Source organism: Lathamus discolor, chromosome 4 (genome assembly GCF_037157495.1).
Source record: "Lathamus discolor isolate bLatDis1 chromosome 4, bLatDis1.hap1, whole genome shotgun sequence".
NCBI classification, from domain to species: Eukaryota; Metazoa; Chordata; class Aves; order Psittaciformes; family Psittacidae; genus Lathamus; species Lathamus discolor.
Genome location: NC_088887.1, coordinates 77,162,046 through 77,185,967, shown reverse-complemented (window position 1 = coordinate 77,185,967; position 23,922 = coordinate 77,162,046). Strand labels below are relative to the sequence as shown.

Below are 23,922 nucleotides of genomic sequence, written 5' to 3'. Positions count from 1 at the left end.
CTTCAACATTAACACTGTATTATTAAAAAATCTTGATAGTTTTTCTTAAGGCCTAATCTCATTGCACCCTATAAAACAAAGGCTTTTTTACTATCTGATGTGAAGACTATGAAAAAGTGAAATTGTAGACAAACATTTATAATGTCACCAAGGGACACATACGGATTTTGGAGTCAAAGTCAATGAGCAATTACAGACCCTTTTAAATGCTAATTCTTTTACTAGGTCACTGTCAGCTCACTTCAATATGTTCATCTGTTTAGGCAGTTTACATAGCTCTAGCACCGAAAGAGAACACTGGTAATCTGCTTCATTATCTTCTCCTATTCAGCCTTAAAATTATTATACATATTTCACGTGTGTGAAGATACTGGATCTGCTCTTAACTCTAAACTGTATTTTATATAAAGTGATTGATATAGGATGAAGGCTAAACTACCTTTATTCTAATTCTTAAGCCTGTGCTTTTTCTTCCATGCTGTTTGTGTTCCGTAACAAATCTTATAAATCTTTTGAAGCCAGATTGCTACTCCTGACTTGGTCTAAGTTTAAAGAACCAACAATAGGTTTAAAAAAAGTTGCTGCCTTTCAAAGCACCTAAAATAGCTAATAAAAAAGGAATTACAGAATGACCTCATAATTTCATCATCACATTATTCAGAGTCTGACATGCCATCTGACAGTTCCCTGAAGAAGCCAAAGTCTATGCTGATATCCAGGATCTGTATGCTGTTCTGTTTATTCCCCCCACTGCACCTGGGAACTAGGACTTCGCTATTTCATAGTTGCGACAACCAAGGCTTCCACTGATTATCACATCTCCAACCAGATCTTCCTTACCCATGAGTTGCAGATCCAGGAAAAAAGGACTTGCCTGATAGGCCTGTCCAGCATATGTATTCTGAAGTTGTTCCAAACACCCTTCAAAATTTCCTGGATTGCTTATGTCCTACTGTGTTAAACCTCCAGATATCAGAGAGGTTGGAGTGACCTCTAGGAGACAGGATCTGTTGTCTGGAGAGTCTCTTGTGTTTCCTAAGATATTGACTATTTCTTAGCCCTCACTGGATTCTCTGTGAAACACACCTATCACACTGTTACCCTCAGCTCTGATCCTGACTCACTAGCTCTTAATCTGCCTGTTGACCTTTCTACAGCAAAACTCCATGCATCTGAAATGCTCCTTCATATAAAGTGCAACCTGCCTTCTCTCCCCATTCTATTGCTCATGACAGCATACCACTCTCCCAGTTATCTTCATAGTGTAAAAATCCTCTCTCTGCACATGGACCTCAAGGTCCCTGAAGGCACTACCAGGCCTGGCTGTCCCTGCCCATTGCTCCAGGGCTCCTTCCACCCTACCCATGGCCCAGAACCCCATGTCAGGCCCCTGGGGCCATCATCTCCAGTGATGCTGCAGCAGGAGCAATCTCCAGCTCTCCGAAACGCTGCTCTGCCTGGCCATGAGCCTCCCAAGCTGGGCCCACCCACAGGATCACGTCCTGGTGCATCCTCAGCCTGGCACAACCAGAGAAGGTGCCTGATGCCCAGCACTGGGGCTGCCATGCTACCCTGCTCCTGGATGGGGGGTGGGATGGGGCCTGGCTTCCAGGTCCTGCCCTGACACCCCATAGGAGGTCCCCGCCTGTCTTCTGTTAGGGAGCAACCACACTCTTGCTGATGAAAATTCTTCCGATTATCAAGACAGGATGGAGTCTCAAGAAGTATTACTTCATCAACCCAGGGATTACTCAGTCTACCTACAGTAACTGAAATAAATTAATCTGTAGATTGAATTATCACAGGTGGGGATATATTGAAGCCCACAAGAAAGATGCACACTTGGTTCCAATCTTCACTATCTTCTGCAACAGTGTTCTGCGAAATCTTAGAGAATCTGTGTGGCCAAGACACCCCTTCTTGTGTTTGTCTCAAAACAACTCCAAAGACTAAAGGAACGCTCCTTGCCGCCGGCGCAAACGGCCTGGGGTGGGCAGAGCAGGCACCGCGCTCCAGGAAGCGGGGGCGGGTTTCCTGTGTGTCTGCCCTCGGGGCGCGAAAATGAACTGCCCGGAAACAGGTGCGCAGACCCTGAGGAGGCAGCCCGGGCACGGCGTTAACCGCGCCTGGGGCTCGCCGGGTTCAGGAATCTACCTGAAAGAGTTTCTGCTTTCTGACCAGGAAGACGCCGGTGGATCTATGGGGTGATAAGACTGTTTTTCTGTGTTCTTGCTTTCCTTTCTCTTTAGTATTTTGTCCACAAATAAGAACCTGGCGCGGTTTTAGGGAAGTTTACAATAAAATTAATTATTGTTTTGCTTTTCAGTCTCCGGAGGGGCTGTGGTTTCTACTGCCAGCCGTGCTGTGTTGTAAAATAACCCCATAAAGTAAATTAAAATACAACAAGTCTTGTTGTCAAATCTGCTTCCTTTTATTTTTTCTTTAGATACGGTTAAGTACAATGTTGTTAAAGTTTTGGGGTTATGCTCTCTTAATGCATGTGTTCTGGATTAGACTTCAGTATACTTAGAAATGAAATGGAAATGGATTTATGATTTTGTAATCTAAGTAAAGTTGAATTTTTTTTCTGTTGATTAACAACTAATCCAGAACTAAATGCTTTTCTGACTTCAGCCTTGTTGGACTTGAGAGACAAAGTGGTAATTGGTCATAGCCAGTATGTGTTCATGAGGGGAAAGTCTTGCTTAACTAACTTAATCACCTTTCATGATGTCACCCATCTAGTTAACTAAGGGAAACCAGCAAATGTGGTGGTCTGGGATTTTAGCAGAGATTTTGATACTGTCTCTCACAGTATCCTCCCGGACAAAACAACATACACCTGGACAATCCGTAATACATTGGGTGAGCAACAGGCTGATGGGTTGGGTTCAGTCACAGTAAATGGGATTACATAAAGCTGGCAGCTAGTCACCAGTGGGGTTCTATAGGCTCAATTTTAGGGCCAGTGCAATTTAATGTTTTTATAAATCATGCAGATGCAGGGAAAGGCTCTAAAATTAGAGAGTGGTGTGTTCCTGAACAGGCTTTCCAGGGAAGTGGTCATGGCACCAAGCCTGCCAGAGTTCAAGGACCATCTGGGAAACAGTCATATGATTTAGTTGTAGACAATCTTGAAAGGAGCAGGGAGTTGGATTCAATGATCCTAATGGGTCCTTTCAAATTTGAGATATTCTATAATTCTGAGATTTCCATTAGCTTATGTCTTCCTATATTATACCATGAGCCTTTGAGATTCAACAAGAATATGTACCTACTAAATTTCAGTACCAGTATTGGAAGTAAAAATTTATGCCATCTTTCTTCACATAAGATTAGGATGAGAAGGTACTTAAAGGCCCATTTAACTTAACTTCTGCTGCAAAGTCAAAAGTATGCTTTGATAAAATGAAAGTCAGTTTTTGGTGGTTTTTTCTTTCTTTTTTTTTTTTTTTAAGAGTCTGAGACAGGTGTTGTCCCATGGCTGACAGGTCAGTCCTGATAAAGCTAAGCATCTGACAATCAAGGTAAAAAAAAGAGCATACAAATCAGTCTTACCCAGAAAAGCTAATGGAATATATCTTAAACTAAAGAAACACAGCAGCTTTACCTTGTATTTAATGAAATAACCCTTCCGTTTTCAACGACTTAAAATATTGTTGAAGGCATGTATATGTATAATTAACCTACACATAAAATATATATAACCACATATATAATTCCATATATTTAGCTGCACAGTGAAACTGCATATTGAAATGTAGCTTTCATTGTAATACTTATGCTCAGTGCTGTAAAAACCAAGAGGACATAAACAATCCGCCTTAAGGACAAGAAAATCTAAATGGGTGATTTATCTTCTTTCCCTAGAGCATGACAAGACATACTGTAATCCACAAATAGATTTGTAAATCTTCCAAAACTTTATGCTTATCATGTAATATTAGGAAAAGAGGTCTGATAACATGAACTGATTATAGAGGTATTTGGATAGCTCAGAATACTTCTCCATATGTTATTGGAAATAAATGAAAGCTCCCTTTAGATTCAAAGTGAACTTCAAGCTGTTTAACTGTGTGTACTGGGTCTGGCTGGGATGGAATTAATTTTCTTCTCAGGAGCATACAAGGAGCTGTGTTTTAGATTTGTGACTTAAGCCAGTGATGATATACACCAATGTTTTGGTTATTGCTGGACAGTGCATGCACAGCATCAAGGTATTCTCTGCTTCTCATTCTGCTGCAACAGAGAGAGGAGGGGCAAGTGGCTGGGAGTGGACAAAGTGGCAAAAGCTGACCCAAAGCGATGAAAATAATATTCCAGACCAGAAGAATATTCTACACTGTAGAACATAACTTGCAGCGATAAAATTGGGGAAATAGTAATTCCAAAACAGCTGCTGTTCAGAAACTGGGTATTGATCTACCTCTGGGAGAAGGTGAGTGACAAAGGCGATTTTAATTGCTTTGGTTTGTGGCTGGTCTGTCTGTCCCCTGCCCTTCCACCCCCTTTCCTTCACCTGTTTTAACTATCTTACTCACTACCTATGAGTTTTCAGCTTTTGCCCTTCTTCACTCCCTCATCCCGCTGGGGGGATGTGGATGGTGAGTGAGTGTCTGTGTGGATGCTTAGTAGCTGGCTGGATTCAACCTAACAAAGTCCTATTTACTAGCCAACATGTCTTGATAATGACTGGAATTTGCTATATTTAATATATAGTTGTTGTAACTGTTTAGCTGGTGCTTGGCAGGTAGTTACTTGCTGCTGCTTGTCACAATGTTGACTTCTTTACTTTCAATACTGTTTTCCTTGCCCCTTCACCCACTCCTTGGTCTACTCCCTTTCTTGCTGTACATCAAACTCCAACCTGCCTGCTTTCAGCTTTGTCGTTTGTTGTGTTGTTTATCACTTCACCCAGAAGGGCTATGATTAGAACACTGGTCTTTAGCTTAATCTGCTGTTTAGGCCCTGCACTGCTGCCATTGCAGGGAACCAAATTGCGGAGACAGTTACCAATCACGCTTTTCTCCTCTTTCCCTCTGGAAGACAGTTTGTGGGTGAAACTTAAGAACGGCACCTCCTTATCCTTTGGGCAGATCTTTCCTGCCTTGTTGCAATTGCCCTTCAGTTCCTAGAATCTCCCTGTGTAACTAGAGTGGTGTGTGCTGTGAATCTGGTTTTGTCTTTTCCTGAGGTTAACCAAAGGGTTGGGAATGCCATGCAGGGATGTGCCCTGAGGCAGCCAATTTATGGGTGGCTAGGTGTGTGGGAGACCTTAGGGAGGTGCTTAGAGTGCTTTACAGCTCCAATGGTCAGCAGAACTCCATCAAGGACAGCTTAGGGATCTATGATGGTGGCAGTGGAGGATCTCTGGGAACACAGAAGGCACAGGCTAAAGTCATAATTCTATACCTGGCAGAACTAAAATTATTTCTCAAACAAGACTTAAGTGGTGTGTTCTGTGTGCTGTAATTTTATCACCTTTATCTTGCCTGTCCACTAACCATGTTAAATGCAGCCAAAGATATCTACTAGATCAATTTTTGCATGGAAAAATATATACCTGCTCATCCAAACTGTCCGCTTCTAATGTGGTATGTGGGAGGGTCATAGTTTTCATATCTTGTATTTTGTGCCTTTTCATGATGGTTCACCTAGAGGTGGAAAAACAGAAGTCTGCAACTCAGTTGCCTAAACTAAGATGCCTAGTATCATTTGGCATAAGACAAGTCTGGGGGAACGATGTTATTTTCAAAGTCATATTGTTTGATTTCCCACTTAGATTTTTGTTTGGTTTTTTTCTCGCTAGTGCACATCTGCTTTCTTAATCATCTGTGATTTTTTGGGGGGGGGGGTCTGCATTTTAGTTGCAATTTCAAATAAAAAGATCTCATTTATTTGATTTTGTTTTAATATATAATAATAATCCATAATTTTAGTACCAGAAAAGCATTTATGAATTTTATAGTATATAATTTTTAAGGCATAAACAAGTAGAATTTGCTCCACATGCAAAATTCAAGTTTAAAATACCTTCACTCCAGAAATTCAATGACAAGAATAAAATCAATATTAAATCTTTTTGAAATAAACTTCTGGATGTTAGAAGCAAAATTCGCAGGAGACAGAATGCCCATTTTCAGAAAGAACACCAATCTATGCTCTTAATGAGGAACCAGTTTATTCTCAATGATCTAAGTAACAATAAAATCAGGTATAAAACAAAATTAGCAATTAAAGCAAAGCAACAAAAAGCTTATTTCTCACCTAACAGAATCGTGCAGAGTGCTCAAGTGCAGAAGGAACAGATAAAGTTTTTGTGTACTTTTTTTTTCTTTTTTTTGCTGAGTCTCTTTCTTTAGTGGTTGCCTGGAATCTCAGAAACTAAACACTGTTGAGTAGATTGGTTTTATTTCTGAGGTGTGGTATTCACTGCAGCTGTTGACTGTAGATTACCTGCAGGTCTGCGCTTTTAGTCTTCCTTGTAAGTCATAATGTTCTTTTCAGAGAAGCAAAGTCTTTTTGTTCTTGTCAAACATCAGATCAATCTGGACTACCTGTTTATTTCTCAGTGCTGCTTCTGCATCTGAAATTTCAAACATGCTTCCAGCATGTAGTCAAAGAATACCCATGAGGATATCATTCTGTCTTAGTCACACTGAAGAGTACTCCCCAGGAATCCATCACTCTATTAGCAGTTATAATAACAGGATCCAAATGATGCAATCCTGAAAGCTAAAGTCTGAGAATGGTAGCTTTTAGAATAAGCTGATATATCTACCAAACAGTTACAAGCTAGGGACCTAAGTTGTTTTTTATATCAAGGAAGAACAAGAAATAAATCTCTGTCCAACAGGCCACTGAGATTTTTTTCGTTTTCTGCATTTCTGCAGATTCATGTGACATAATTTCTGAATTCAAAAATATCCTGCATATTTCATATGCCTCACTGAGTCCAGTTGCTGGTGCTGAAATGCTCATGACACTAGCTAAGCATCTGAGCATCTCCTTTTAACCCCTTTATCATTACCTCATTTATCATGCCTCCCTCCCAAAATTGTGGGCACAATGTGTACCTTCTTCTGTTGCTGATAAAAGAACTGACAGAATTTGAAGAATGCAGTGTACTTTCTAATTCAGTTAGCAGGTAATGTGTTTCCATGGTGTATTATGGCAGATGCTGTGCATAGTACTTTCTGCAGCCCAGTCAAGATAATTCAGTCTTGCTACATGGCAAATATAGGTGTGTGTCACTGTCTTTCTTGATTGAATCGATTCTACTTGTAGTAGAAAAAAAAAAATCTACTTGACAAACTATCTATTCATGTTCAAAACTAGATTATATTTTGATTGGGAAGTCACTTGTACTGAGTCTTGCTGGGATGGAGTTCACTTTCTTCATAGCTGCCTGTATGTTGTATGGATAACACACAGTGTTATGACTATTGCTAAACATTGCTTAAAACAGATCAAGACTTTACAATTTACTTCACTGTTTCATTTACTTTAATTATGAAAACCTAGCTGTCAATTTTGAAAATCTTTAGGTGCTTTTCTTCCCTTTTTAAGGAAAGTGTCCATTTCATGCTGGTTAGAGCTCTGGTGCCTTATGTTAAGAACTTAACATCACAAAGTTTTCTTACTACTGTGATAACAAGATCATTCAACTCACAAAGGAGCTACCCTGCTGGCAGTCAAGCTGTGTGTAGGAAAACCTAAAGTAAACTTCTTATAAAATAATTTCAGGACAGTACACATCTGGGAGGCTGTGGAGGATTTTGGATATAATGTTCAGTGCAAAAAATACCCTATCTCAGGCCAAGTGAACAAATAAGAGCGAGGCTGACTCCAGAGTACTTAGGTTGGAGAAGTCAGAACTGTGGTTCCTCTGAGCTCTCCATTCGTTTTCTACTAGGCACTAATGCAGATATAATTCTATGGGCAGTTTCTAGTACTCATGAATGTGAATTTCTCTCGTACAGCCAGGCACCATCATTTATTTGTGATGAGGCTTAGCTTTCCAACCTTATTTTTATTTTCCTGTTTTTCTGTAAAAATTGCCTGTGGTATTGGGAATTTTATTGATCTGAATGTAGGTAGAGGCTGACCTGACTTTTTGTTTAAGAAGTTGAGAGTTACAGGCCTGTTTCTTCCATCCAGTTTGCATATCAGGTTTTTCTTATTTTATGGAGTCCAGCAAAATTTGTTAATCAGTTGAACAACAAAATGTGAGAAGTGAGCTCTCATAAGAATAATTGAAGGTGATGGAAAAGGCAATGTAAAGGTTTGGGAAAACTGAAAACTTGAGTATTGTGCTGTCAGTATTAGCAAACTGACTAGTAGTGAGACTGTATTTTTGTTATTATTCTATGTATCTGCATATCATAATTCCTTATAGATTTTTCATTTCTTTAGGATCTCTTACATTAACTGTAGCATTCTGTATAATTTTTCTGTAAAAGCAGTACATTTATTTAATAAAATGTCAAGTATAACCACAGAAACGAAAAAGTAAGGGGGGGGGGGCGGAGAAAGGAAGGAAAAGAAAATCAGAATATGTGTGTTCTGTGTCAGAAGTAAGACCTGGCAGGGTAAAATGTAAACTAAGAAGAGCACAGAGTATATAGACATTGGGTCCTTTGCATAGTCTGCTTCTTGTACTCAGACCATGCATAGAAATGAAGCAACACAGCTGGGAGCCACTGCCTGGAAATAGCCTGTTATCAGAAACCTGGTGTAAGTGATGGAATGTCATAAGCAAGGAGTATGTGGTGTTCATTTTAATGATGATGGCTTGTGTATTGAGAGCATCTGGTGCCTGACAACATGGCTTTGCTTATGTCTCAGTATGTGTGCTTTGTTTTGTTGCTTACTCAGGTGATTTAGTACAATATTAGTGTGGGCTAAATGTCATAAAATAAAAAGAATTGTTAAAGTATTCTAGAAGTAAAAGAGATTTCATTCTCAGTATTTAAAATACCATTATGCTACGCTATATTTCAGACACTTGCAGTTGTTCTTTTGTTGCAGTTAAAAATAGGTAAGCTAACAACAGTCTTTCAGATTTTAAAAATACACATATTTTAGTCTATTGAAATTATAGTTCTAAAAGCTGTAGTATACTCATTAATCATTCCTTTACCATATAAGCAAGCACAAACTTTAAATTTTTCAGCTTGATTCTCATCAAAGATAGTATCTGCTTGGCAAGGAAATAACTCAAGGAGACATGTAAAGAAGGTGAGTTGTAGTTTAAATAAGAAATCCTTACTGTAAATATTATTATGGTTACTCTATACAATATAAAATTACATATTTTATATGATGAATAAAATGGCACAGCAACCAGATTATACAATATACATGTTAATAATAAATCTAGTAATATATTAACATATAATATAATCTGTAATTGTAATGTTTGATTGTATATTATTGTTTTATATATTATCAATTCTCTATCATGTAATAAATTACATTATACAAAACATAATATATAATGTATATGTTTATATATAAATATGGATTTTTTTAAATAGAAATTTCATGTAAGGTATGGTATAATTATTTACTATAGACGTACGCTGCACCACCAACTGGCTGCCCAGTCAATCTCTCAGCAGTGGTCCCCCAATCCAACCTTTCTACAGCTGAGCATAACACCATATGGTATGGGATATCCCTTTGATCAGTTGGGGTCAGCTGTCCCAGCTGTGTCCCATTCAGCTCCTTGTGCACCCTCAGCCTACTCATGGGTGGGATGGTGTGAGCAACAGAAAAGACTTTGAATCTGTGCAAGCACTGACCAGCAGTAATGAAAACATCCCTGTGTTACCAATGGTTTCCTGCACAAATCCAAAACATGGCCTCATAGTTAGTATGAAGAAAGTTAACTCTACCATAGCAAATGTAATTACAGGTTGTCTCCACCTTAGCACCAGTTTTTGAAGTAATTCTATGATGGGAATCCATTCCTGAGATTCTTTAGGAGGCATGTGGCTTCAAAAGTGAGAACCTTTTCAAAAAAGGACATGGAGTTCATCTTTGTTCCTAGCTCACACAAAGGAAGAGTACAAGTATTTTCTTTTTTTCAGCTTCAGCCTGACAAAGAAAAGGAATAAATGAAAAGAATGGAAAGAAACACTTAAAGACATCAGAAGAGGCTGTAAGAATATAGCTTAATTGCCCTCTACACATGCAGTTGACTCTTTTAATGAAAAAAAATCATTATCCTACAGTGGAAGAAATAGGAGTGGCAGGAGGAGGAATCAGCTGAGTATGTATGTGCAAGGAGCAGAACCTTTGTAATTTGACCTCTCCTAGATCTTGTGAGGACAGTTTCAGCTGCCAGGCAATCAAAGACTCTTGCTGTCTCTTCTCTACTCTTAGGTATTTTGGGCAAATTCACAGTAAGGTAGTAGCATGTCTTCCTTCTCTGCTGAAGCGTATTGCATTACTATGTCTGCCGGTAAATTCACTTCTGCTAAATTCCTTTTAGACTTAGAATAGGGATAATCTGTTAGACTATTTATAATGCAGATTTTTGGAAATTCAATTTAGCGACTTGCAGTAAAAAAATTAATCTGTATGTTAGATTAATGTAGAAAAGTTCACATTAGCTTATGGCAATTCAAACTTGTTAACTACTGCTGTTGTGGCTAGGGTTGCAGATAACTTATGACATGCCCTATATGTGAATTTATCTCATTTTTATTTGATTGCTTGCTTGTTTTGGAGGCACTGAAGTGCATTATGCTAAAATTGCTTCTTAGTCTTATTCTGTAATGACCAGCTAAGCTATGTATCAGAGGTGTAATAGGGAAAATTCTACTGTATATACATAGATATAAATAGGAAATTCTTTGATTTTTGTTGGTAATAACAAAGTGGATACCCATAACAAGAAAATTGAATCAGTCTGCCTAAAACTGATAGGCGGGTAATAAAGAATCATTTCCTACAGCAATCTCTATTGCTAAAGAACAGAAGATAAATATATATTGCAAACCTATTCAGAAGCAAGCCACTTGAAGGGATTCAAAGTTGAAAAACTAAAATTATAAGTGCCTGAAGTTTTTTACTTCCTAGATTAACGCTTGCAAGATGTAAGATAATTCAGAGAATGGAATTTGTAAAATTGTAAAAGTCAAAACATGTTATCAAAGACATTTATCACTGGCCAACACATAAATTGCTGACTGCAGGCCATCCGTGTTCAGATGAAAGTTCTAGAAGTTGAACTTGCAGAAAGTGGAGCTGCACATAAAATTAAGTAACATCACAAAGCCTAGGAATAACACATAGCATTTGCTCTTCAGTTTTGGAAGGACAAAAAAAAGTTATTAGAACTTCAGGAACCAAAAGTAAGAGTTCAGAACTACATTTCCAGAAAATAAGATCATAACTCCCTGCAGTCTATTAAATACACATAAATATACACTAATACAAAATTTATCATACACTCACAGTAGCAGATACAGTGATGTTTTAGAACTAGATAAAACAAGCTATGGACAAGGCGATAAGAAGGTCAAAAGATTTTTCAGAAAAGAAGTACTTTATTTTCTTTCTACGAATGGTTAAGTGAGAGTGTTGGAGTTGTGGATACATCTTTAAGTGTAACCAAAATACAAATAGTAAGTTAGAAAAGACAATAACTAAACATACAGTTACTGCCTCAGGAATAAGATAAATGCTCCAGGAAGTGATATATTCAAGTACAGGAAAAGATTCAGGTTTTCAGCGAGGTCTTACTTCTTTTCTCAGCGAATAAGCAATTCAAGTGGAATAATTTTTTTTCTTTATTGGAACTTCATTTTCAATTAATTCAAACTAATTTCATGTTCAATAACTAAAACCTTTTTTATTCTTGTTGACCTTTTTATTTTTTAATGAAAAAAAATCAGGGAAAAGAAATAGCCTTTTGAGCTTTTAGAAGGGAAAAGATGGGGGCTAGGGGCCTGGCATTTTTTTGTTTCAGAAGTTTTTAAGATTAGATACTGTTTTCCCATTCAACATATCAAGAGACATAACAGTGGCACTGTCTAATTAAAAAGCAATTACATTTTATATTCAGATATTTTGATGTTATATCATCACAATGAAATATCTTTTTTATGTGCGCAACCAGAATTTTATGCTTAGTGGTTTAATTGCAAAACTGAAAAGGAGACCCCCAAGAAACAGTTTGTCTTCATCAGAAAATATGCTTACATCTATGCTGGTTTTGGCTTAATATCTTTCATTGTGGTATGAAATCTTTGTTATTAATTCTGATTTTTTTTTCTCAGTATTTTAAACAACTTATAATGACAGTAGTTATGAAATCCATACACTGATATAATTGCATCAAGATAATAGTATTCATTTTCTTTATTTGATTGATTTGGTATAATAACATTCTTTTTTGATGACTCTTATCTGGAAATCGCTGTAGTCTTTAGAATTGGAAAGACTGTAGGAAAAGAGAAATTACTATGTCCATGCTCAACTTTTTCTACTTTTCAATTTTTCTGCTTTTTACTCCTCTGAGTAATTTGTTCTGTTTCTATTCCTGTTCTAGGAAATTAGTGCCAGTAAACTGCCCATTATAGGACTCTAAATGTCATTCCATGGAATGGCTTTATAATACTCTTTTAAATGTCTGGTTTTATACTTGATCTCTTGCCCCCTCAATATATGTCAAGTGCAATTCCTTTTCCGAATTTTTATTGATGATAGTGGAATTGAACCAGACTCTAGTGTCCTGAATCCCAATTACAGTGCAGGCAGATTTAAATTTCGATCACCACAGAATGTCGTACTGCTGCAAATTTAACTGTTTTACCTCTGATTAATTGTATATTTGACCTTGTAATATGTCATACTCAGCTCTGTCAGTCTCCTATGGGATACTAAGTCCTCCGAGAAAACCAGTAAGTATTACAAATAACAGATTAAGTCTTCTCTTGAAGCTAAATCCATGACTATATAAGCTAAGTTCAAAAAGTTTCCAAGAAGCTTGATTTATCTATGACATGCTGGCAAAGCTCTCAGTTGAATTTGAAAACACTGACAACATATGAGTTATCACCTGCACTTGATACTTTATCATCTGTACTCAATAGTCAGATTTATAGCATGCCAGTTGAAAAGTCTAACTGAAGGTTTAGTAATACAGTTCTCTTTGTAGATCTAGTGGCATCCCCCATCCCCATCCATTGGGGGACAAAACAATTTGCATGTTATTTTTTTATTAGTTGTTGAAATATTTGCAGATTAAGACCCCTCTTCTTTCTTCCAAAGAATTACTATAAATTTCACCTCATCTATGATAATTAATCAATTTTGATGGCTAAATGTTAAAAAAAAAATTATCAGGCAAATTGGTAGGTTCAATTTGGAAAGTATTGAATGCTGAGTAAATTGGAGCTAAATCTCTGCTACTAATGCAAAGATTTGTGTTCTTGAGTAGTTATCATGTTTTCTCCCACGAAGTTACTTGCTCAGCTTAATTTTACAGTAAAAACCAAAGTGGAGACAGTAACAAGTCATGATGTTCACTAACAGAGTCAGGGTATGTGGAAGGTGAGTGTCTGCTCCTTTAAGTGTATCTGGACACAGGAGATGGAAACCAGAGTGTAGATACCTGACTAACACATGATACCTGCTCAGTGGCATGAATTTTTAAGGGTATGTGGTGTGTGACAATGTTTATTTTCATGGTTTTGATTCCTTGATTATTTGTTTTGCATAATTATCACTGGAGGAAACAAATAAACAAAACCCCAACAACTCAAAGCCACTGAACCCACCCCCCCACCCCCCGACCCAAGCAATCAAAGATAAAAGACCAGAGAGCAGAATTCCTGGTATCTCATTCCTCACTTCTGTACACAGCCATGGGAACCTGATCTTCCATCTTTGTGGCTCTGAAATGTTATTTCTAGTTATGCAGTCCCTTTAACAAGTGCATTGATTTTTCTTTCATTTACCAGATTTTTATTTTTTAGTAAGGAATTTTTATACGGTAGGAAAGCTATGGTTTGCAATTGAGAGAGATCTCAGGTTTATTTAATTAGTGACCAGTCTGACCATAAAGATGAGTTGCAAAGAGTGTGCACAACTCTTCATTGTTGAAGTCTGAGTCATTTATATCTAAGTTCCTCTTCCACTAGGAGCTACAGGTGCTATTAAGAAGAAATATATTTAGGAATGAGGGGAAAAAAAGAACCAAAACCCCGTAAAATTACTTATTACCAGCTTGGAAATACTATTTCAGGAAAGGGTCTGATGTTAAAAATCAGAAATTATGATACAAATTACAAATGAGGAAATAAAATGAAATAAACTGACAAATTTCTTTAGCACAGAGGAGAATATCAAGGATGATAGAGATTTAGAAAATACGACTTGTAAGTAGAAGCTGAAGGAACAGAGGTTATTTAGCCTAGAAAAAAAAAAGAAAGTGTTTGAGAGCAAACAACAGTATTCAAATATATGAAACTGTAAAAATGAGATGCTGGCGGATTGCTTTCCGTATCCTCTGAGGGTAGAACAAGAAATAATCAATATAGTATGCAGCAAGAAGTGTTTTGATTTGATACTGGAAAACATAATTGCATAAACAGTACTGAACTTGTCAAGGAAGGTACTAGAATTTCAGTGGAAATCTGAAGAATGTCTTGGCCAGTGTACTTTGTCTTGTTCAAATAATCTTTGGCTGAGATCAGTATTTGAAAGGGTAGTACAAAATAGGTAGGATTTGCCTGCTAGGATTATCTGCTCAATGGGAAACTGAACCAGCAGTGTTCTCTTGCAGCCCAGAAAGCCAGCCGTATACTGGGCTACATCAAAAGAAGTGTGACTAGCAGATCAAAGGTGGTGATCCTGCCTCTTTTCTCTCATAAGACCCCAGTTGTATTCTATGTGCAGTTCTGGTGTTCTCAACAGAAGGATGTGGAACTGTCGGAATGAGTTCAGAGGAGGGCCACAAGAATAAGGGAGCTGGGGCACTTACCATATGAAGAAAGTTGGGGCTGTTCAGCTTGGAGAAGAGACCTCACAGCAGCCTTCTAGTATCTGTAGGGGGCCTACAAGGATGCTGGAGAGTGACTCTTCATTAGGGACTGTAGTGATAGGACAAGGGGTAATGGGTTAAAACTTAAACAGGGGAAGTTTAGGTTAGATATAAGGAAGAAGTTCTTTACTGTGAGTGGTGAGTCACTGGAACAGGGTGCCTGAGGAAGTTGTGAACGCTTGCTGGTGTTCAAGGCCAGGCTGGATGGACCCTTGGGCGATACATTTTAGTGCGAGGTGTCCCTTGTCCATGGCAGGGGGGTTGGAACTGGATGATCATAAAGTCCTTTCTAACCCTAGCTATTCTGTTATTCTATGATTGCAGCTGTGCTTGCATCTACAAAACTCCAGAATTTTAAAGAACTTTAAAGCATCGTTTAGGGATCTAATTATCTGGGTGAAAAAAAAAATTAAATGGAACTTACGTGAGCAACAGGTATATCAGTCACTTCTAAATGTGCCTGACAAACTACTCTGAGGCAATATCTAACTGTCAAGTGCATCAAGAACTGGTTAACTATAAAGCTGTGCTTTGAGATCAGAAGAGGAGCAGGTGGGAAAGACTAGGGACAGTTCTCAAGTTCAGATTCCAACTAAGACCAGAGATCAGATATAAAATCATGAAAGTTCAATACAATTAGATGTCATTCTTTCTGTTTTGATTTTTGTTTTACTTCTGTATGTACATAGTGTAGACTTTTTTTTTAATTTATTTTCTCTTCAGAGTTCAGCTACATTCCAGCTGGAAGCAGAACATAAGCACCTACTAGTGTAGCATCTGACTCAAGTTATAACTACGTATTGGAAACTAGAGATCTTAATCCAGAGTTATAAATATCAAACATAGAATTTGAATATATTTGGATCAACTCTCTTGTTTTGATTTTCAAAGGTTACTGATCAAAAATTACTCTGCTGGTTTACCATATATTTAGGAAGAGAAGTTTTTTTTTTGTCAACAAAACTGAACTTTCTGTGTTATTCTGGTCTGCATAATATGATGGAGTGTTGCCCTATAGCTGAATAGAAACAGATGTATATGGAGAAAATAACAAAAACAGCCACAGATGGTGTATCACATGTATAACTCCTTAATTTATCCCTCTTTGTGTGATACAATTATCCCGGCAAGTAGGCTGTATTCATCCTCTTTTCACAGATTCTGCTAGCTCCTGCAGGGACACATTTCTGCGTCATGCTGCAAACTGCTAGGACAGCACACAAGGTTTCATCACTTTCTCACTGCACCCTCTCTAGGTCCCTTCCCTGTCCGTTTTGCCTTTTGTTTGTTTATTTTTGAGTAACGGTGATTACAATGAAAGTAGAATTATTTTAGTTGTTTATTCAGAATGTTGATGTGTTTTTCTTCTTTAGGAAAAAAGTTCCAGCAACCTCATCCCATTTCCTATATCTTAATTGCAAATACAGGATCCTCTTTTCCACAGGAGAAAGTGTTATTTTAACTCAGTGTTCAGAATTCATATTTACCTCATGAAATTGTATAAACTCAACTTAATCTCAGCAGTGGTTGCTTTACTCTGAACTTTACATAAGAAGTATTAAATTGGGACTTGGTTTGAACACCGAACTGCTCAGCATTTTCCCATAAATTTTTTAAGTGATTTCTTATCATAGCCTTAAAGATGCCTTTAAGCTGGCTGAAACTGTGAATATAGAAATAATTATTCATGTAAGCATTGAATTAAAAGGTATTAACGAGTGTCTTATTTCAAGTCTTGTGGCAGGTGGCTATAATAATGCAATGATGTGTCACCAAAGTAAGTACTGGAGAACTGGAGGGGAGGATACATTGTGAATGAATGAATATCAGTTGTTTTCTGTTTTTTTGGGGTTTGAATTTTTGTTTGGGTTTTCTGAGGTGTGGGTTGTTTTTTGGGGGGTTGTTTTTTGGGAGGGTTGGTTTTTTTGTGTATGAGGGGTTTTTTTCTCTTTTTTCTCTCCTTTTTTTTTTTTTTTTTTTTTTTCCTTTTAACAATGATCAGACAGTTTTAATCCATTCCCACACACTGGAAAGTTGCCTTGTGCCATTAACAGTGCAGAGCTATGCACTTCACTGAATTACTTTGGGTCAGCTTTGCATAAATCTGTAGCTTTATGTCACTTTCTACCTAGTATAAAATAAAGCTGACACACAGATCAGGCAGAAGACATTAAATTAAAGTTCATTTTAAGCAAGCAGACAAGCAACAACACTGGAACAGGTTGCCCAAGGAGGTGGTAGATGCCCCATCCCTGGAAACCCCATCCCTGGAAACATTCACAGTCTGGTTGGACAGGGCTTTAAGCAACCCAATCTAGTTGAAGGTATCCCTGGTCATTGTAGGGGAGGTGTCCTTCTAGATATCCTTCCGACACAAACTGTTCTACAATTGTAACAAATGTATAAATATGCTGTTCATATTTAGTATTTTAATGGTCAGATTAAATTTTCTTTATATTTTCTTTAACAACAAACGGTATTATTAGATACATTTCCAAACAGGAAAAAAACGCTGAAGTGAAGCTAAGAAATGGCTCATATTTGTAAGAGTGAAGAATAAAAAATCCTCTTACATTGACTAAAGTCAGATAAAGAAATCTTTGAGAATGTCGTCTTGTTGTCATACTTCAATTAATGGAATGAACATTAGTATAAAAATAATTATAAGAAAACAATCTATGTTAACAGTGACTTTTTTTTTTTCTCTGTGGTCATGGTGCTATGCATAGGCAGGAACAACCACAAAACATAAATGAAAGGAGAAGACTAAGCTGTAATCTTGCCAGGTTTTGAAATTGCTCTAGTTCAGTTATTCCACAGTTTGCTATCTGCTGCTTTCTGCTTCTCCCAAAACATCCTAGATCTTTCTGGCCAGATCTCTTTCCTCTGGCTCTGTTGAAGACAGCATCAAAACTCCATATGAAATCCTTTGCACTATGTGTTTAAATTTCATTCTCCTGCAACCCTCTTTTCCCTTTATCCTGTGCTTAAATTGGTCCCCAAGAATACACATGTAAAGTAAGCATCCCTATACCTGCTTACACGAGACTGACATGCTACTCTGACTTTACTACATGCAATTCTTTCTAAATTTCTTCTTTTATTAGGTTTTTGACAGTTCTCATGTTTTCAGATGGAGGAGACAAGCTCCATATTTTTGCTTGGACTACAAAAAAAATCCTATAATTGAATTTACTAGAAAATCGCACATTTCTGCATCAAGATAAGGTTTGCACTGTGACAGTTAAGATGTCAAATAGCAGAAATGTAATCTTTCTTTTTATTTTTCTTCTTTTCTTTTTCTGAAAAACTCCAGAATTTTCTATGAATTTGTTATTTATTGGAATTGTTTTATTTTCATTCCCTTCTGTTACGATAAAAAAATGACAGACATGATATGCCATTTGCCTTTTTCACTCCAAAGAAAGCATTGTAAAAAAAAAAATAAAAAAAATTAGGCTTGTGTCAGTATTGAGAAGCATTCAGTAGAACAGTTCTGATTTTTGGTTGTGACAAAAACTATGGCAGATATCTGTTAGATACTGATGACTTCTCAAAAATCATATATTCACAGAATGATTTGGGTTGGAAGGGACCTTAAAGATCATCTAGTTTCAACCCCATGCTCTATCCCTGGCAGTGTTCAAGGCCAGGTTGCAGAGAGCCTTGGGCAATATGGTATAGGGTGAAGAGTTCCTGCCCATGTCAGGGGGCTTGGAACTTGATGATCTTAAGGTCCTTTCCCACCCTAACCATTCTTTGATTAATGTTCTACACTTGTTAAATAGTAAGTAAAAGCAAGGTGATATGAGAAACTATATTTAGCTGTTATTACTGTTAAGAAACGTTGGGATCAAGTTTGTCTAAGTATCCAACTTAGGTCAGTTAAAATTCTTTAGCGGTTTAAGTCAGTAGCTAGGTTCCTTTTTTGATGGCAGTGAGTCTTACCTCACCTGTTTCACAGGTGTAAAATTAAGAGCTGGAAAAGAGAGTGACTGGTTAGGTATTTGATGTCATGTCTGTAGCAGAAGGAGTCTAGATTAGTGCTCTGGTCATTTCCAAACTTCATTAATATATCTTGGTGTATATGTTAAGTGTATCTTAGCATCAATGCAAAGAAAATACAGTTCTGCTCTAATTTATTTCTGTCTTTAGAAACTGGAGAACCAAAACTCAAGGCCTGTGCATGCCATACTTTTTCAATTTAGTCTGGACAAAGCTTTAGATTAGTGAGGCATGATGTCTGTGACAACTATTTCTTATAGTACTGTTTTTTTCCTAGACATTCTCTAGGCCATCTTTTCTGTATGTTATTTCTCTGTTCAGTGAATGACAGTTACTTCAACAAGGGACAAAAAAGTTTAGATTTTCTACTCCTGTTCTTCCAGTCCTTTGAACCTTCTTCTGTTTGACTGTTTTTGTTGAAACAGAGGAATGACTGTTTTTGTTGAAACAGAGGAATTACTGTTTCCCAGTCACTAAACTAGATTATATTTCAAGATTTCACTTCGAAGCATTCACATTATTAACTTTGTAATTTTGCTTCACCTATATAATTTTTTTTTGTTCTTCCCTTGCAGAGCAAAAAGTGCTTTACTAGAATAAATACTTGTGTTTCTAGTGGTATAGGATGCCATCCTTTATTTTAAGCATTTATCTTTGAGGTATTTTTCTCAAAGTATATGAACTTCTGTACAGTAGAGTATTACTTATTTAATTCTAGAACGTCATGTAATAGTTGCATCATGGATTCAACAAAAAATGTCATTAATTTTTGTTGCAGCTGCCTTTATGTTTTGAATTAGTTTATTTCAGTCTAAGAGGACACTTAATCACACTTGTTCACACACAGAATTTTACTTATTAAGCAGCACTTTTTTTCTGGAGAGACATTTTATTTTCATGAAGAAGATGGTAATTTTTGCATAGATCAACTCAGATGCTGCTGATACATATGTAAAATACTAGAAGCAGTTATTAATATAACAAGCTCCAAATGAAAAATAATATGTTGGGTTTTAGTCTAAATAAAATCCATAGATTTTAATGAAGGTTTCCTTTGTTTCACTAGCTATTTCTTTAATAAATTGAAAATAGATGTATCTACTTCTACTGCCAAGAATAATGCTTAGAAATAATTAATAATAGCAGCAATACTACTTCTCCTATTCCTCCTCGTAATAATGCAAACCTCTTAAAAGATTATGTCTTAGTATGCAGGTTTTCCAACTAAGACCTATTACCGATACACTCAGACACATTTTGCTAAATTCAGGTTTTAGTTATAATTTACACTTCTGTTGTTATGATCCTAATTATTCTTGTATAGGATAATATTTGCACATTATCTATATAAAATTTTCAGTGTGTTACAAAAAAGAAAAGGTAATCTGTGATAAACACTGCAGTGTGTTCTGTGTTTGTGTTATCTTGGTCTCTCTCTGTATCTGGAGGTTATATAAACTATCATCAAAAGAAATACGGAACTGGGTAATAGATATTCTGCTCATATTCATAGAAAATGTGTTAAAGTACTCAGACTTTACTGTAATTCCTGGCAATTTGTTGGCTAACATTAAAGCTGTTCTCATCAGTCCCCAGGCAAGCACTACGGGGACATAAGTGTTTGAGGAGTCTATAATTTTGGTCCCTTTTTTTCCCAAAGCATGTATTTTCATAGCATGCTTTTAAGCATATGTTCAGGTCATTAGGCCGTTTCAGAGTTTCATCATTTTCATTAGTCTAATATAAATGTGTATCTATAAATAGATGATAGCTTCCCGTAGACTCAGATAATACTGCCAAATGAGGCAAAGCACATAGAAAATGTACTTTTAAAGTCTAAGTCTATACATATAGCCCTCAGACACTGAGTGAATTATTCATGTACATGCTGTAGCCCTCATATAAGTTTGCATTAGCAAATTCTTTGGTTTATTTGAATTTAAATGCATTAGTGGTAAACCGATAAAAAAGGAGAGGAAGTAGGTAAGACAGGAAATAAAAAATAAAATACATCATGTGCCAAAAAAAGTACGTTCCCTACTTGAGTAAATACTTTTCACTCAACAGACAGCTCTCATGTGAATAAACATTACTGTGCTAAGAGTTTCTTCCATCTGTCTTTTACATCCAAATAGGGATGAAAATAATTATATAACTGTTGTTGTTTTTGCTGTTTTTCCTCAGGGATTTGTATCAGTGACATGTTTCTACCCACTAAGAGTGAGCATTGCAAGATGATCTGGTCATTCATGAACCACTTGGCTTTATGCTGTAAACAGAAATTTAACTGTTGAATTAGAAAAACTGCCTGCATCATAAAACTAGTGTCTTCTACTGATATTTTTGTGAATGTGTGTGTGCTTGACTTCACAGTCTCATCACCTCAGACAAAATAAACAGGTTAGTTTTCTGTGGTTTTGAGTTTAGTGAGCCTCTAACTTGTATGTCCTAGTGGATAAATTGAATGTGGGTCATCTGTGCATCCTTGCACCAAAGAAAGCAATATACATCTTGGTCTGCACTAGTGATAGTGTCGCCAGCAGGATGAGGGTCATACTTCCCCTCTGTTCAGTATATCTGAAGTGTTATATCCAGTTTTGTGCTCCCCAGTAACAAGGACTTTTTACAAGCTGGAGCAAGTCAATTGGAGGCCATAAGGAGAGTCAGCTTTGGAGCACATTCTACAGTGAGAAACTGAGGGATCAGCCTTCAACGTTGCCTCCGGAAGCCTTGTTACTGTCTACAACTACTTTGTCAGAGAACGCAGAGAAGATAGAGCCAGATTTCTGAGAGTTGCACAGCAATAGAACAAAAGTTAACAGATGCAAGATGGCATGTGGGAAATTCTACTCAGATAAAAGGAAAATGTAAGCAAAAAAGAATGGGCTTTTCTCTTTTTTTTTTTTTTTTTTTTTTTGTTTGGTTTGGTTTGGGTTTTTTCCCCCTCATAAGCATAGTCAAGCTCTGGAACAGGTTGCCCAGAGAGGCTGTGAGATCTCTATCCTTGGAGATGTTTAAGATGCTACTGAACATGGCCCTCAACAACCTTATCTGACCAGACCTGCTCTGATCTGTGGATTGGACTGATTTCTGAAGTTCCCATCCAACCTATTGTTTACTAATTCCATGATGCACAGTGTGACAAGTAAAATGTTATTATTTGTATTGCATACTCTATAAAATCTTCATTAAAAAAAAGTCTAAGCTTTATTTTATATATTATATATATATAATTTGCGTCTGTGCTTTAAGAACAAATTATTGTTAAAGTTTACACATAAGCTTATTTTATACCTCAAACGCTGCAGAAGTCTGCCAAGTTTCATTTTTAATTCATGAAAATTCGGAGCTTTTTCCCCTCATTTTAGTTTTATCCTGTCTTAAGGAAAAGAAACTTCTTACTGGAGTTGATTCTGTAGATCAGTCAGTCTTACTGGTATAACCTCTGTAGTTTGTTTAGTGTAAAATAACCAAGTAGAATTATCTGTATATAGTATTACATTCAGTTTGACTGTGGCAGGTAAGCCTTCCGCATCTTGTTGGGGGATCTGTTACTTGCATTGATATCTTGATTCCCATGTCTGTGACTTTTCTTGTGTCTAGTTTAGTACAGCCACTGTTTAAGGGTGATTAAATTTAAATGTCCTACAATTTTACACTAGTTCATAGTAGAGCTCCTTGTCATGCTACATTTCATTACATCATTTATGTGATGTGACATGGTTAAATGAAGTGTGAGGTGATACAAAGTAATGAATCATCAAGCTTAGAGACAGAAATATAAAAATAGAAACACTAAGTCAAAGCTGTAAGAAAACTAGCAGCTAATACTCTTGCTTAACTTGTGATAGTGTTTTCTAAAATATTTGTGCTATCTGATTCCTATAATAGATACCATTATGTGTAAATGGAATACTATTCTACTGGACAGAAATAACTGTTCTAGTCAAGACTGGTGTTAAAATTATTATGCAAAATCTGTAACTAAAAATCCATTACTAACAGAACTGTAGTATGGTTCTCTTTGAGATATGAGCATTGAAGCTTTCTTTACAGGGTATTTCTTTGTAGAGTAGATTTTTGCCAAGCAGGATCTGATCCCTGAATTTTGAGTTTTTTCCCAAGTATTATCCGAGACTGTTGTATGATCTGGGAACTGACAGATAACCTACTGCGTTTATGTCATACTTAGATTGGGAAATAGGGATAACATAATCTAATTTGTTGTCAGCTGCTTTCAGCTGTTATTTGTTCTTGATTTCTTTCCTGTAGTAAAGTAATTGGTCATGTTTATCTGTGCAGATAATATGAGCTTTATTACTGCAATATCAGAGCAGCTCTCATCAATCACTTCTTTAAATTCTGCTATTCCCTGTTCACAGTATTAAGAAAATCCTGTGGCAAAATTATGGACTCATTCATTTGAAATAAGCCCTTTAATTTTAATCAGGTTGAATAAAAGATTCCAGTGCCAAATGTAGAACATTCAACTTGATGCCTTGGATATAGATATGCACAGCCAAACTAGATAATGTATTTCCTGTCAATGTATAAGAAGCTGCTGATAGGGGCTGAAGAGCATTGACGTATATTTATTTAAGACGGAGTTTGCCCAAAAGTTCATAGTGTAAGTAAAAAATCACCAAATTTGTAAGGTCTCTGTTACTACTAGGTGTTTTGGTAAAGAAAAATATATTATTTAAACTGCAGTGGTTTTTATGAAAAATGTCCTATCTAAACTACTTTCTTGATTTTTCACATATAACATCATTGTTTTTAAATAAAATGTATAAATATATGTATTCATCATATTTAAAAGGCTATAGTCATATTTAACCTCTTTGGGGAGACTTTGACAA

At 36.6% G+C, this 23,922-nt stretch overlaps 2 long non-coding RNA genes across 2 annotated transcripts in view; one reads left to right on the top strand and one right to left on the bottom strand.

The window, feature by feature from the left end:
• LOC136012734 (uncharacterized) overlaps positions 1 to 23,922 on the bottom strand; it is a 43,356-nt gene that overhangs the window by 5,723 nt on the left and 13,711 nt on the right. Inside the window, exon 3 of the long non-coding RNA XR_010611925.1 lies at positions 5,564 to 5,654. This is a non-coding gene — a long non-coding RNA (uncharacterized LOC136012734). The remainder of the gene's footprint in view (positions 1 to 5,563; positions 5,655 to 23,922) is intronic.
• On the top strand, positions 2,120 to 22,185 carry LOC136012733 (uncharacterized). Its single transcript, XR_010611924.1, has 5 exons — positions 2,120 to 2,204; positions 4,249 to 4,438; positions 9,176 to 9,240; positions 10,095 to 10,165; positions 21,248 to 22,185. It is a non-coding gene; the product is annotated as an uncharacterized LOC136012733 (long non-coding RNA).